At 34.7% G+C, this 13,742-nt stretch overlaps 16 non-coding genes across 16 annotated transcripts; all 16 read left to right on the forward strand.

Moving 5' to 3' along the window:
- Positions 1-641: 641 nt before the first annotated feature.
- On the forward strand, positions 642-713 carry TRNAD-GUC (transfer RNA aspartic acid (anticodon GUC)). The gene has a single exon. It is a non-coding gene; the product is annotated as a tRNA-Asp (tRNA).
- Positions 714-1,348: 635 nt separating this feature from the next.
- On the forward strand, positions 1,349-1,420 carry TRNAD-GUC (transfer RNA aspartic acid (anticodon GUC)). Its single transcript has one exon. It is a non-coding gene; the product is annotated as a tRNA-Asp (tRNA).
- Positions 1,421-2,067: 647 nt separating this feature from the next.
- Positions 2,068-2,139, forward strand: TRNAD-GUC (transfer RNA aspartic acid (anticodon GUC)). Its single transcript has one exon. It is a non-coding gene; the product is annotated as a tRNA-Asp (tRNA).
- A 625-nt stretch (positions 2,140-2,764) lies between these two features.
- TRNAD-GUC (transfer RNA aspartic acid (anticodon GUC)) lies at positions 2,765-2,836 on the forward strand. Its single transcript has one exon. It is a non-coding gene; the product is annotated as a tRNA-Asp (tRNA).
- A 625-nt stretch (positions 2,837-3,461) lies between these two features.
- Positions 3,462-3,533, forward strand: TRNAD-GUC (transfer RNA aspartic acid (anticodon GUC)). Its single transcript has one exon. It is a non-coding gene; the product is annotated as a tRNA-Asp (tRNA).
- A 1,352-nt stretch (positions 3,534-4,885) lies between these two features.
- TRNAD-GUC (transfer RNA aspartic acid (anticodon GUC)) lies at positions 4,886-4,957 on the forward strand. Its single transcript has one exon. It is a non-coding gene; the product is annotated as a tRNA-Asp (tRNA).
- A 657-nt stretch (positions 4,958-5,614) lies between these two features.
- Positions 5,615-5,686, forward strand: TRNAD-GUC (transfer RNA aspartic acid (anticodon GUC)). The gene has a single exon. It is a non-coding gene; the product is annotated as a tRNA-Asp (tRNA).
- Positions 5,687-6,313: 627 nt separating this feature from the next.
- On the forward strand, positions 6,314-6,385 carry TRNAD-GUC (transfer RNA aspartic acid (anticodon GUC)). The gene has a single exon. It is a non-coding gene; the product is annotated as a tRNA-Asp (tRNA).
- Positions 6,386-7,024: 639 nt separating this feature from the next.
- On the forward strand, positions 7,025-7,096 carry TRNAD-GUC (transfer RNA aspartic acid (anticodon GUC)). Its single transcript has one exon. It is a non-coding gene; the product is annotated as a tRNA-Asp (tRNA).
- Positions 7,097-8,418: 1,322 nt separating this feature from the next.
- TRNAD-GUC (transfer RNA aspartic acid (anticodon GUC)) lies at positions 8,419-8,490 on the forward strand. The gene has a single exon. It is a non-coding gene; the product is annotated as a tRNA-Asp (tRNA).
- Positions 8,491-9,125: 635 nt separating this feature from the next.
- Positions 9,126-9,197, forward strand: TRNAD-GUC (transfer RNA aspartic acid (anticodon GUC)). The gene has a single exon. It is a non-coding gene; the product is annotated as a tRNA-Asp (tRNA).
- A 625-nt stretch (positions 9,198-9,822) lies between these two features.
- Positions 9,823-9,894, forward strand: TRNAD-GUC (transfer RNA aspartic acid (anticodon GUC)). The gene has a single exon. It is a non-coding gene; the product is annotated as a tRNA-Asp (tRNA).
- A 625-nt stretch (positions 9,895-10,519) lies between these two features.
- Positions 10,520-10,591, forward strand: TRNAD-GUC (transfer RNA aspartic acid (anticodon GUC)). Its single transcript has one exon. It is a non-coding gene; the product is annotated as a tRNA-Asp (tRNA).
- A 1,356-nt stretch (positions 10,592-11,947) lies between these two features.
- TRNAD-GUC (transfer RNA aspartic acid (anticodon GUC)) lies at positions 11,948-12,019 on the forward strand. The gene has a single exon. It is a non-coding gene; the product is annotated as a tRNA-Asp (tRNA).
- A 649-nt stretch (positions 12,020-12,668) lies between these two features.
- Positions 12,669-12,740, forward strand: TRNAD-GUC (transfer RNA aspartic acid (anticodon GUC)). Its single transcript has one exon. It is a non-coding gene; the product is annotated as a tRNA-Asp (tRNA).
- A 627-nt stretch (positions 12,741-13,367) lies between these two features.
- On the forward strand, positions 13,368-13,439 carry TRNAD-GUC (transfer RNA aspartic acid (anticodon GUC)). The gene has a single exon. It is a non-coding gene; the product is annotated as a tRNA-Asp (tRNA).
- The last annotated feature ends 303 nt before the right edge of the window (positions 13,440-13,742 follow it).

The following is a 13,742-nucleotide window of genomic DNA, read 5'->3' on the forward strand; positions in this document are numbered from 1 at the left end:
GGGGAGACGATTCCTTTTATTCACACAATTAAATAAAATGATGTACTTAATAACATTGTAAACTATATTTGTCATTATCCTTGTCTATTACGATTGAGATAAACGTTGAATTCAGTGATGGACAAATTGCTTACAGATGTGTTAACTAAAAGTCAGAATATGCTCTGAATATTTCAATCTGCACAGACCATACCATCAAAAACAATTTACATCTATAATCTAATGGAAATGGAATGAAGCAGTGGGGAATCTTATGCTTCTGCTCAACTCTAGGGGCTAGATTTAGAAGTGGAGTGGATGCTTTTTGTTAGTAGTGACCCCTGGTGGTAAATGGTTATAAGCTGCAAATGGTAAAGTGAGCTGATTGTATATATATATATATATATATATATATATATATATATACATAGATAGATAGAAAGATAGATAGACAGATCGATAAATAGGTATTTATTTTAATCAATCATTTCTTATTAAAGCAGATTATTTTTAGCTAGGAATTTCTGATTTGTAATCATTTATGAAAAAAGATTGCTTCTCCTAACCAAAGGAAGCAAAGCTGCCTATTACAATACTGTGAATTGATTGAGGGCATGCCCTAACCTCATGGAGGTGAGCACTGTTGAACTGAAGCCAATATGTCCTCGTTAGTATAGTGGTCAGTATCCCCGCCTGTCACGCGGGAGACCGGGGTTCAATTCCCCGACGGGGAGACGATTCCTTTTATTCACACAATTAAATAAAATGATGTACTTAATAACATTGTAAACTATATTTGTCATTATCCTTGTCTATTACGATTGAGATAAACGTTGAATTCAGTGATGGCCAAATTGCTTACAGATGTGTTAACTAAAAGTCAGAATATGCTCTGAATATTTCAATCTGCACAGACCATACCATCAAAAACAATTTACATCTATAATCTAATGGAAATGGAATGAAGCAGTGGGGAATCTTATGCTTCTGCTCAACTCTAGGGGCTAGATTTAAAAGTGGAGTGGATGCTTTTTGTTAGTAGTGACCCCTGGTGGTAAATGGTTATAAGCTGCAAATGGTAAAGTGAGCTGATTGTATATATATATATATATATATATATATATATATATATACATAGATAGATAGAAAGATAGATAGACAGATCGATAAATAGGTATTTATTTTAATCAATCATTTCTTATTAAAGCAGATTATTTTTAGCTAGGAATTTCTGATTTGTAATCATTTATGAAAAAAGATTGCTTCTCCTAACCAAAGGAAGCAAAGCTGCCTATTACAATACTGTGAATTGATTGAGGGCATGCCCTAACCTCATGGAGGTGAGCACTGTTGAACTGAAGCCAATATGTCCTCGTTAGTATAGTGGTCAGTATCCCCGCCTGTCACGCGGGAGACCGGGGTTCAATTCCCCGACGGGGAGACGATTCCTTTTATTCACACAATTAAATAAAATGATGTACTTAATAACATTGTAAACTATATTTGTCATTATCCTTGTCTATTACGATTGAGATAAACGTTGAATTCAGTGATGGCCAAATTGCTTACAGATGTGTTAACTAAAAGTCAGAATATGCTCTGAATATTTCAATCTGCACAGACCATACCATCAAAAACAATTTACATCTATAATCTAATGGAAATGGAATGAAGCAGTGGGGAATCTTATGCTTCTGCTCAACTCTAGGGGCTAGATTTAGAAGTGGAGTGGATGCTTTTTGTTAGTAGTGACCCCTGGTGGTAAATGGTTATAAGCTGCAAATGGTAAAGTGAGCTGATTGTATATATATATATATATATATATATATATATATATATATATATATATATACATAGATAGATAGAAAGATAGATAGACAGATCGATAAATAGGTATTTATTTTAATCAATCATTTCTTATTAAAGCAGATTATTTTTAGCTAGGAATTTCTGATTTGTAATCATTTATGAAAAAAGATTGCTTCTCCTAACCAAAGGAAGCAAAGCTGCCTATTACAATACTGTGAATTGATTGAGGGCATGCCCTAACCTCATGGAGGTGAGCACTGTTGAACTGAAGCCAATATGTCCTCGTTAGTATAGTGGTCAGTATCCCCGCCTGTCACGCGGGAGACCGGGGTTCAATTCCCCGACGGGGAGACGATTCCTTTTATTCACACAATTAAATAAAATGATGTACTTAATAACATTGTAAACTATATTTGTCATTATCCTTGTCTATTACGATTGAGATAAACGTTGAATTCAGTGATGGCCAAATTGCTTACAGATGTGTTAACTAAAAGTCAGAATATGCTCTGAATATTTCAATCTGCACAGACCATACCATCAAAAACAATTTACATCTATAATCTAATGGAAATGGAATGAAGCAGTGGGGAATCTTATGCTTCTGCTCAACTCTAGGGGCTAGATTTAGAAGTGGAGTGGATGCTTTTTGTTAGTAGTGACCCCTGGTGGTAAATGGTTATAAGCTGCAAATGGTAAAGTGAGCTGATTGTATATATATATATATATATATACATATACATAGATAGATAGAAAGATAGATAGACAGATCGATAAATAGGTATTTATTTTAATCAATCATTTCTTATTAAAGCAGATTATTTTTGGCTAGGAATTTCTGATTTGTAATCATTTATGAAAAAAGATTGCTTCTCCTAACCAAAGGAAGCAAAGCTGCCTATTACAATACTGTGAATTGATTGAGGGCATGCCCTAACCTCATGGAGGTGAGCACTGTTGAACTGAAGCCAATATGTCCTCGTTAGTATAGTGGTCAGTATCCCCGCCTGTCACGCGGGAGACCGGGGTTCAATTCCCCGACGGGGAGACGATTCCTTTTATTCACACAATTAAATAAAATGATGTACTTAATAACATTGTAAACTATATTTGTCATTATCCTTGTCTATTACGATTGAGATAAACGTTGAATTCAGTGATGGCCAAATTGCTTACAGATGTGTTAACTAAAAGTCAGAATATGCTCTGAAGATTTCAATCTGCACAGACCATACCATCAAAAACAATTTACATCTATAATCTAATGGAAATGGAATGAAGCAGTGGGGAATCTTATGCTTCTGCTCAACTCTAGGGGCTAGATTTAGAAGTGGAGTGGATGCTTTTTGTTAGTAGTGACCCCTGGTGGTAAATGGTTATAAGCTGCAAATGGTAAAGTGAGCTGATTGTATATATATATATATATATATACATATACATAGATAGATAGAAAGATAGATAGACAGATCGATAAATAGGTATTTATTTTAATCAATCATTTCTTATTAAAGCAGATTATTTTTGGCTAGGAATTTCTGATTTGTAATCATTTATGAAAAAAGATTGCTTCTCCTAACCAAAGGAAGCAAAGCTGCCTATTACAATACTGTGAATTGATTGAGGGCATGCCCTAACCTCATGGAGGTGAGCACTGTTGAACTGAAGCCAATATGTCCTCGTTAGTATAGTGGTCAGTATCCCCGCCTGTCACGCGGGAGACCGGGGTTCAATTCCCCGACGGGGAGTCGATTCCTTTTATTCACACAATTAAATAAAATGATGTACTTAATAACATTGTAAACTATATTTGTCATTATCCTTGTCTATTACGATTGAGATAAACGTTGAATTCAGTGATGGCCAAATTGCTTACAGATGTGTTAACTAAAAGTCAGAATATGCTCTGAATATTTCAATCTGCACAGACCATACCATCAAAAACAATTTACATCTATAATCTAATGGAAATGGAATGAAGCAGTGGGGAATCTTATGCTTCTGCTCAACTCTAGGGGCTAGATTTAGAAGTGGAGTGGATGCTTTTTGTTAGTAGTGACCCCTGGTGGTAAATGGTTATAAGCTGCAAATGGTAAAGTGAGCTGATTGTATATATATATATATATATATATATATACATATACATAGATAGATAGAAAGATAGATAGACAGATCGATAAATAGGTATTTATTTTAATCAATCATTTCTTATTAAAGCAGATTATTTTTGGCTAGGAATTTCTGATTTGTAATCATTTATGAAAAAAGATTGCTTCTCCTAACCAAAAGAAGCAAAGCTGCCTATTACAATACTGTGAATTGATTGAGGGCATGCCCTAACCTCATGGAGGTGAGCACTGTTGAACTGAAGCCAATATGTCCTCGTTAGTATAGTGGTCAGTATCCCCGCCTGTCACGCGGGAGACCGGGGTTCAATTCCCCGATGGGGAGACGATTCCTTTTATTCACACAATTAAATAAAATGATGTACTTAATAACATTGTAAACTATATTTGTCATTATCCTTCTCTATTACGATTGAGATAAACGTTGAATTCAGTGATGGCCAAATTGCTTACAGATGTGTTAACTAAAAGTCAGAATATGCTCTGAATATTTCAATCTGCACAGACCATACCATCAAAAACAATTTACATCTATAATCTAATGGAAATGGAATGAAGCAGTGGGGAATCTTATGCTTCTGCTCAACTCTAGGGGCTAGATTTAGAAGTGGAGTGGATGCTTTTTGTTAGTAGTGACCCCTGGTGGTAAATGGTTATAAGCTGCAAATGGTAAAGTGAGCTAATTGTATATATATATATATATATATATATATATATATATATATATATATATATATAAATAGATAGATAGAAAGATAGATAGACAGATCGATAAATAGGTATTTATTTTAATCAATCATTTCTTATTAAAGCAGATTATTTTTAGCTAGGAATTTCTGATTTGTAATCATTTATGAAAAAAGATTACTTCTCCTAACCAAAAGAAGCAAAGCTGCCTATTACAATACTGTGAATTGATTGAGGGCATGCCCTAACCTCATGAAGGTGAGCACTGTTGAACTGAAGCCAATATGTCCTCGTTAGTATAGTGGTCAGTATCCCCGCCTGTCACGCGGGAGACCGGGGTTCAATTCCCCGACGGGGAGACGATTCCTTTTATTCACACAATTAAATAAAATGATGTACTTAATAACATTGTAAACTATATTTGTCATTATCCTTGTCTATTACGATTGAGATAAACGTTGAATTCAGTGATGGCCAAATTGCTTACAGATGTGTTAACTAAAAGTCAGAATATGCTCTGAATATTTCAATCTGCACAGACCATACCATCAAAAACAATTTACATCTATAATCTAATGGAAATGGAATGAAGCAGTGGGGAATCTTATGCTTCTGCTCAACTCTAGGGGCTAGATTTAGAAGTGGAGTGGATGCTTTTTGTTAGTAGTGACCCCTGGTGGTAAATGGTTATAAGCTGCAAATGGTAAAGTGAGCTAATTGTATATATATATATATATATATATATATATATATATATATATATATATATATATATATATAAATAGATAGATAGAAAGATAGATAGACAGATCGATAAATAGGTATTTATTTTAATCAATCATTTCTTATTAAAGCAGATTATTTTTAGCTAGGAATTTCTGATTTGTAATCATTTATGAAAAAAGATTACTTCTCCTAACCAAAAGAAGCAAAGCTGCCTATTACAATACTGTGAATTGATTGAGGGCATGCCCTAACCTCATGAAGGTGAGCACTGTTGAACTGAAGCCAATATGTCCTCGTTAGTATAGTGGTCAGTATCCCCGCCTGTCACGCGGGAGACCGGGGTTCAATTCCCCGACGGGGAGACAATTCCTTTTATTCACACAATTAAATAAAATGATGTACTTAATAACATTGTAAACTATATTTGTCATTATCCTTGTCTATTACGATTGAGATAAACGTTGAATTCAGTGATGGCCAAATTGCTTACAGATGTGTTAACTAAAAGTCAGAATATGCTCTGAATATTTCAATCTGCACAGACCATACCATCAAAAAAAATTTACATCTATAATCTAATGGAAATGGAATGAAGCAGTGGGGAATCTTATGCTTCTGCTCAACTCTAGGGGCTAGATTTAGAAGTGGAGTGGATGCTTTTTGTTAGTAGTGACCCCTGGTGGTAAATGGTTATAAGCTGCAAATGGTAAAGTGAGCTGATTGTATATATATATATATATATATATACATATACATAGATAGATAGAAAGATAGATAGACAGATCGATAAATAGGTATTTATTTTAATCAATCATTTCTTATTAAAGCAGATTATTTTTGGCTAGGAATTTCTGATTTGTAATCATTTATGAAAAAAGATTGCTTCTCCTAACCAAAAGAAGCAAAGCTGCCTATTACAATACTGTGAATTGATTGAGGGCATGCCCTAACCTCATGGAGGTGAGCACTGTTGAACTGAAGCCAATATGTCCTCGTTAGTATAGTGGTCAGTATCCCCGCCTGTCACGCGGGAGACCGGGGTTCAATTCCCCGACGGGGAGATGATTCCTTTTATTCACACAATTAAATAAAATGATGTACTTAATAACATTGTAAACTATATTTGTCATTATCCTTGTCTATTACGATTGAGATAAACGTTGAATTCAGTGATGGCCAAATTGCTTACTGATGTGTTAACTAAAAGTCAGAATATGCTCTGAATATTTCAATCTGCACAGACCATACCATCAAAAACAATTTACATCTATAATCTAATGGAAATGGAATGAAGCAGTGGGGAATCTTATGCTTCTGCTCAACTCTAGGGGCTAGATTTAGAAGTGGAGTGGATGCTTTTTGTTAGTAGTGACCCCTGGTGGTAAATGGTTATAAGCTGCAAATGGTAAAGTGAGCTGATTGTATATATATATATATATATATATATATATATATATATATATACATAGATAGATAGAAAGATAGATAGACAGATCGATAAATAGGTATTTATTTTAATCAATCATTTCTTATTAAAGCAGATTATTTTTAGCTAGGAATTTCTGATTTGTAATCATTTATGAAAAAAGATTGCTTCTCCTAACCAAAGGAAGCAAAGCTGCCTATTACAATACTGTGAATTGATTGAGGGCATGCCCTAACCTCATGGAGGTGAGCACTGTTGAACTGAAGCCAATATGTCCTCGTTAGTATAGTGGTCAGTATCCCCGCCTGTCACGCGGGAGACCGGGGTTCAATTCCCCGACGGGGAGACGCTTCCTTTTATTCACACAATTAAATAAAATGATGTACTTAATAACATTGTAAACTATATTTGTCATTATCCTTGTCTATTACGATTGAGATAAACGTTGAATTCAGTGATGGCCAAATTGCTTACAGATGTGTTAACTAAAAGTCAAAATATGCTCTGAATATTTCAATCTGCACAGACCATACCATCAAAAACAATTTACATCTATAATCTAATGGAAATGGAATGAAGCAGTGGGGAATCTTATGCTTCTGCTCAACTCTAGGGGCTAGATTTAGAAGTGGAGTGGATGCTTTTTGTTAGTAGTGACCCCTGGTGGTAAATGGTTATAAGCTGCAAATGGTAAAGTGAGCTGATTGTATATATATATATATATATATACATATACATAGATAGATAGAAAGATAGATAGACAGATCGATAAATAGGTATTTATTTTAATCAATCATTTCTTATTAAAGCAGATTATTTTTGGCTAGGAATTTCTGATTTGTAATCATTTATGAAAAAAGATTGCTTCTCCTAACCAAAGGAAGCAAAGCTGCCTATTACAATACTGTGAATTGATTGAGGGCATGCCCTAACCTCATGGAGGTGAGCACTGTTGAACTGAAGCCAATATGTCCTCTTTAGTATAGTGGTCAGTATCCCCGCCTGTCACGCGGGAGACCGGGGTTCAATTCCCCGACGGGGAGACGATTCCTTTTATTCATACAATTAAATAAAATGATGTACTTAATAACATTGTAAACTATATTTGTCATTATCCTTGTCTATTACGATTGAGATAAACGTTGAATTCAGTGATGGCCAAATTGCTTACAGATGTGTTAACTAAAAGTCAGAATATGCTCTGAATATTTCAATCTGCACAGACCATACCATCAAAAACAATTTACATCTATAATCTAATGGAAATGGAATGAAGCAGTGGGGAATCTTATGCTTCTGCTCAACTCTAGGGGCTAGATTTAGAAGTGGAGTGGATGCTTTTTGTTAGTAGTGACCCCTGGTGGTAAATGGTTATAAGCTGCAAATGGTAAAGTGAGCTGATTGTATATATATATATATATATATACATATACATAGATAGATAGAAAGATAGATAGACAGATCGATAAATAGGTATTTATTTTAATCAATCATTTCTTATTAAAGCAGATTATTTTTGGCTAGGAATTTCTGATTTGTAATCATTTATGAAAAAAGATTGCTTCTCCTAACCAAAGGAAGCAAAGCTGCCTATTACAATACTGTGAATTGATTGAGGGCATGCCCTAACCTCATGGAGGTGAGCACTGTTGAACTGAAGCCAATATGTCCTCGTTAGTATAGTGGTCAGTATCCCCGCCTGTCACGCGGGAGACCGGGGTTCAATTCCCCGACGGGGAGACGATTCCTTTTATTCACACAATTAAATAAAATGATGTACTTAATAACATTGTAAACTATATTTGTCATTATCCTTGTCTATTACGATTGAGATAAACGTTGAATTCAGTGATGGCCAAATTGCTTACAGATGTGTTAACTAAAAGTCAGAATATGCTCTGAATATTTCAATCTGCACAGACCATACCATCAAAAACAATTTACATCTATAATCTAATGGAAATGGAATGAAGCAGTGGGGAATCTTATGCTTCTGCTCAACTCTAGGGGCTAGATTTAGAAGTGGAGTGGATGCTTTTTTTTAGTAGTGACCCCTGGTGGTAAATGGTTATAAGCTGCAAATGGTAAAGTGAGCTGATTGTATATATATATATATATATATATATATATATATATATACATAGATAGATAGAAAGATAGATAGACAGATCGATAAATAGGTATTTATTTTAATCAATCATTTCTTATTAAAGCAGATTATTTTTAGCTAGGAATTTCTGATTTGTAATCATTTATGAAAAAAGATTGCTTCTCCTAACCAAAGGAAGCAAAGCTGCCTATTACAATACTGTGAATTGATTGAGGGCATGCCCTAACCTCATGGAGGTGAGCACTGTTGAACTGAAGCCAATATGTCCTCGTTAGTATAGTGGTCAGTATCCCCGCCTGTCACGCGGGAGACCGGGGTTCAATTCCCCGACGGGGAGACGATTCCTTTTATTCACACAATTAAATAAAATGATGTACTTAATAACATTGTAAACTATATTTGTCATTATCCTTGTCTATTACGATTGAGATAAACGTTGAATTCAGTGATGGCCAAATTGCTTACAGATGTGTTAACTAAAAGTCAGAATATGCTCTGAATATTTCAATCTGCACAGACCATACCATCAAAAACAATTTACATCTATAATCTAATGGAAATGGAATGAAGCAGTGGGGAATCTTATGCTTCTGCTCAACTCTAGGGGCTAGATTTAGAAGTGGAGTGGATGCTTTTTGTTAGTAGTGACCCCTGGTGGTAAATGGTTATAAGCTGCAAATGGTAAAGTGAGCTGATTGTATATATATATATATATATATACATATACATAGATAGATAGAAAGATAGATAGACAGATCGATAAATAGGTATTTATTTTAATCAATCATTTCTTATTAAAGCAGATTATTTTTGGCTAGGAATTTCTGATTTGTAATCATTTATGAAAAAAGATTGCTTCTCCTAACCAAAGGAAGCAAAGCTGCCTATTACAATACTGTGAATTGATTGAGGGCATGCCCTAACCTCATGGAGGTGAGCACTGTTGAACTGAAGCCAATATGTCCTCGTTAGTATAGTGGTCAGTATCCCCGCCTGTCACGCGGGAGACCGGGGTTCAATTCCCCGACGGGGAGACGATTCCTTTTATTCACACAATTAAATAAAATGATGTACTTAATAACATTGTAAACTATATTTGTCATTATCCTTGTCTATTACGATTGAGATAAACGTTGAATTCAGTGATGGCCAAATTGCTTACAGATGTGTTAACTAAAAGTCAGAATATGCTCTGAAGATTTCAATCTGCACAGACCATACCATCAAAAACAATTTACATCTATAATCTAATGGAAATGGAATGAAGCAGTGGGGAATCTTATGCTTCTGCTCAACTCTAGGGGCTAGATTTAGAAGTGGAGTGGATGCTTTTTGTTAGTAGTGACCCCTGGTGGTAAATGGTTATAAGCTGCAAATGGTAAAGTGAGCTGATTGTATATATATATATATATATATACATATACATAGATAGATAGAAAGATAGATAGACAGATCGATAAATAGGTATTTATTTTAATCAATCATTTCTTATTAAAGCAGATTATTTTTGGCTAGGAATTTCTGATTTGTAATCATTTATGAAAAAAGATTGCTTCTCCTAACCAAAGGAAGCAAAGCTGCCTATTACAATACTGTGAATTGATTGAGGGCATGCCCTAACCTCATGGAGGTGAGCACTGTTGAACTGAAGCCAATATGTCCTCGTTAGTATAGTGGTCAGTATCCCCGCCTGTCACGCGGGAGACCGGGGTTCAATTCCCCGACGGGGAGTCGATTCCTTTTATTCACACAATTAAATAAAATGATGTACTTAATAACATTGTAAACTATATTTGTCATTATCCTTGTCTATTACGATTGAGATAAACGTTGAATTCAGTGATGGCCAAATTGCTTACAGATGTGTTAACTAAAAGTCAGAATATGCTCTGAATATTTCAATCTGCACAGACCATACCATCAAAAACAATTTACATCTATAATCTAATGGAAATGGAATGAAGCAGTGGGGAATCTTATGCTTCTGCTCAACTCTAGGGGCTAGATTTAGAAGTGGAGTGGATGCTTTTTGTTAGTAGTGACCCCTGGTGGTAAATGGTTATAAGCTGCAAATGGTAAAGTGAGCTGATTGTATATATATATATATATATATATATATACATATACATAGATAGATAGAAAGATAGATAGACAGATCGATAAATAGGTATTTATTTTAATCAATCATTTCTTATTAAAGCAGATTATTTTTGGCTAGGAATTTCTGATTTGTAATCATTTATGAAAAAAGATTGCTTCTCCTAACCAAAAGAAGCAAAGCTGCCTATTACAATACTGTGAATTGATTGAGGGCATGCCCTAACCTCATGGAGGTGAGCACTGTTGAACTGAAGCCAATATGTCCTCGTTAGTATAGTGGTCAGTATCCCCGCCTGTCACGCGGGAGACCGGGGTTCAATTCCCCGATGGGGAGACGATTCCTTTTATTCACACAATTAAATAAAATGATGTACTTAATAACATTGTAAACTATATTTGTCATTATCCTTCTCTATTACGATTGAGATAAACGTTGAATTCAGTGATGGCCAAATTGCTTACAGATGTGTTAACTAAAAGTCAGAATATGCTCTGAATATTTCAATCTGCACAGACCATATCATCAAAAACAATTTACATCTATAATCTAATGGAAATGGAATGAAGCAGTGGGGAATCTTATGCTTCTGCTCAACTCTAGGGGCTAGATTTAGAAGTGGAGTGGATGCTTTTTGTTAGTAGTGACCCCTGGTGGTAAATGGTTATAAGCTGCAAATGGTAAAGTGAGCTAATTGTATATATATATATATATATATATATATATATATATATATATATATATATATATATAAATAGATAGATAGAAAGATAGATAGACAGATCGATAAATAGGTATTTATTTTAATCAATCATTTCTTATTAAAGCAGATTATTTTTAGCTAGGAATTTCTGATTTGTAATCATTTATGAAAAAAGATTACTTCTCCTAACCAAAAGAAGCAAAGCTGCCTATTACAATACTGTGAATTGATTGAGGGCATGCCCTAACCTCATGAAGGTGAGCACTGTTGAACTGAAGCCAATATGTCCTCGTTAGTATAGTGGTCAGTATCCCCGCCTGTCACGCGGGAGACCGGGGTTCAATTCCCCGACGGGGAGACGATTCCTTTTATTCACACAATTAAATAAAATGATGTACTTAATAACATTGTAAACTATATTTGTCATTATCCTTGTCTATTACGATTGAGATAAACGTTGAATTCAGTGATGGCCAAATTGCTTACAGATGTGTTAACTAAAAGTCAGAATATGCTCTGAATATTTCAATCTGCACAGACCATACCATCAAAAACAATTTACATCTATAATCTAATGGAAATGGAATGAAGCAGTGGGGAATCTTATGCTTCTGCTCAACTCTAGGGGCTAGATTTAGAAGTGGAGTGGATGCTTTTTGTTAGTAGTGACCCCTGGTGGTAAATGGTTATAAGCTGCAAATGGTAAAGTGAGCTAATTGTATATATATATATATATATATATATATATATATATATATATATATATATATAAATAGATAGATAGAAAGATAGATAGACAGATCGATAAATAGGTATTTATTTTAATCAATCATTTCTTATTAAAGCAGATTATTTTTAGCTAGGAATTTCTGATTTGTAATCATTTATGAAAAAAGATTACTTCTCCTAACCAAAAGAAGCAAAGCTGCCTATTACAATACTGTGAATTGATTGAGGGCATGCCCTAACCTCATGAAGGTGAGCACTGTTGAACTGAAGCCAATATGTCCTCGTTAGTATAGTGGTCAGTATCCCCGCCTGTCACGCGGGAGACCGGGGTTCAATTCCCCGACGGGGAGACAATTCCTTTTATTCACACAATTAAATAAAATGATGTACTTAATAACATTGTAAACTATATTTGTCATTATCCTTGTCTATTACGATTGAGATAAACGTTGAATTCAGTGATGGCCAAATTGCTTACAGATGTGTTAACTAAAAGTCAGAATATGCTCTGAATATTTCAATCTGCACAGACCATACCATCAAAAAAAATTTACATCTATAATCTAATGGAAATGGAATGAAGCAGTGGGGAATCTTATGCTTCTGCTCAACTCTAGGGGCTAGATTTAGAAGTGGAGTGGATGCTTTTTGTTAGTAGTGACCCCTGGTGGTAAATGGTTATAAGCTGCAAATGGTAAAGTGAGCTGATTGTATATATATATATATATATATATACATATACATAGATAGATAGAAAGATAGATAGACAGATCGATAAATAGGTATTTATTTTAATCAATCATTTCTTATTAAAGCAGATTATTTTTGGCTAGGAATTTCTGATTTGTAATCATTTATGAAAAAAGATTGCTTCTCCTAACCAAAAGAAGCAAAGCTGCCTATTACAATACTGTGAATTGATTGAGGGCATGCCCTAACCTCATGGAGGTGAGCACTGTTGAACTGAAGCCAATATGTCCTCGTTAGTATAGTGGTCAGTATCCCCGCCTGTCACGCGGGAGACCGGGGTTCAATTCCCCGACGGGGAGATGATTCCTTTTATTCACACAATTAAATAAAATGATGTACTTAATAACATTGTAAACTATATTTGTCATTATCCTTGTCTATTACGATTGAGATAAACGTTGAATTCAGTGATGGCCAAATTGCTTACTGATGTGTTAACTAAAAGTCAGAATATGCTCTGAATATTTCAATCTGCACAGACCATACCATCAAAAACAATTTACATCTATAATCTAATGGAAATGGAATGAAGCAGTGGGGAATCTTATGCTTCTGCTCAACTCTAGGGGCTAGATTTAGAAGTGGAGTGGATGCTTTTTGTT

The sequence above is a fragment of the Triturus cristatus genome, chromosome 4_1 (genome assembly GCF_964204655.1).
Source record: "Triturus cristatus chromosome 4_1, aTriCri1.1, whole genome shotgun sequence".
NCBI classification, from domain to species: domain Eukaryota; kingdom Metazoa; phylum Chordata; class Amphibia; order Caudata; family Salamandridae; genus Triturus; species Triturus cristatus.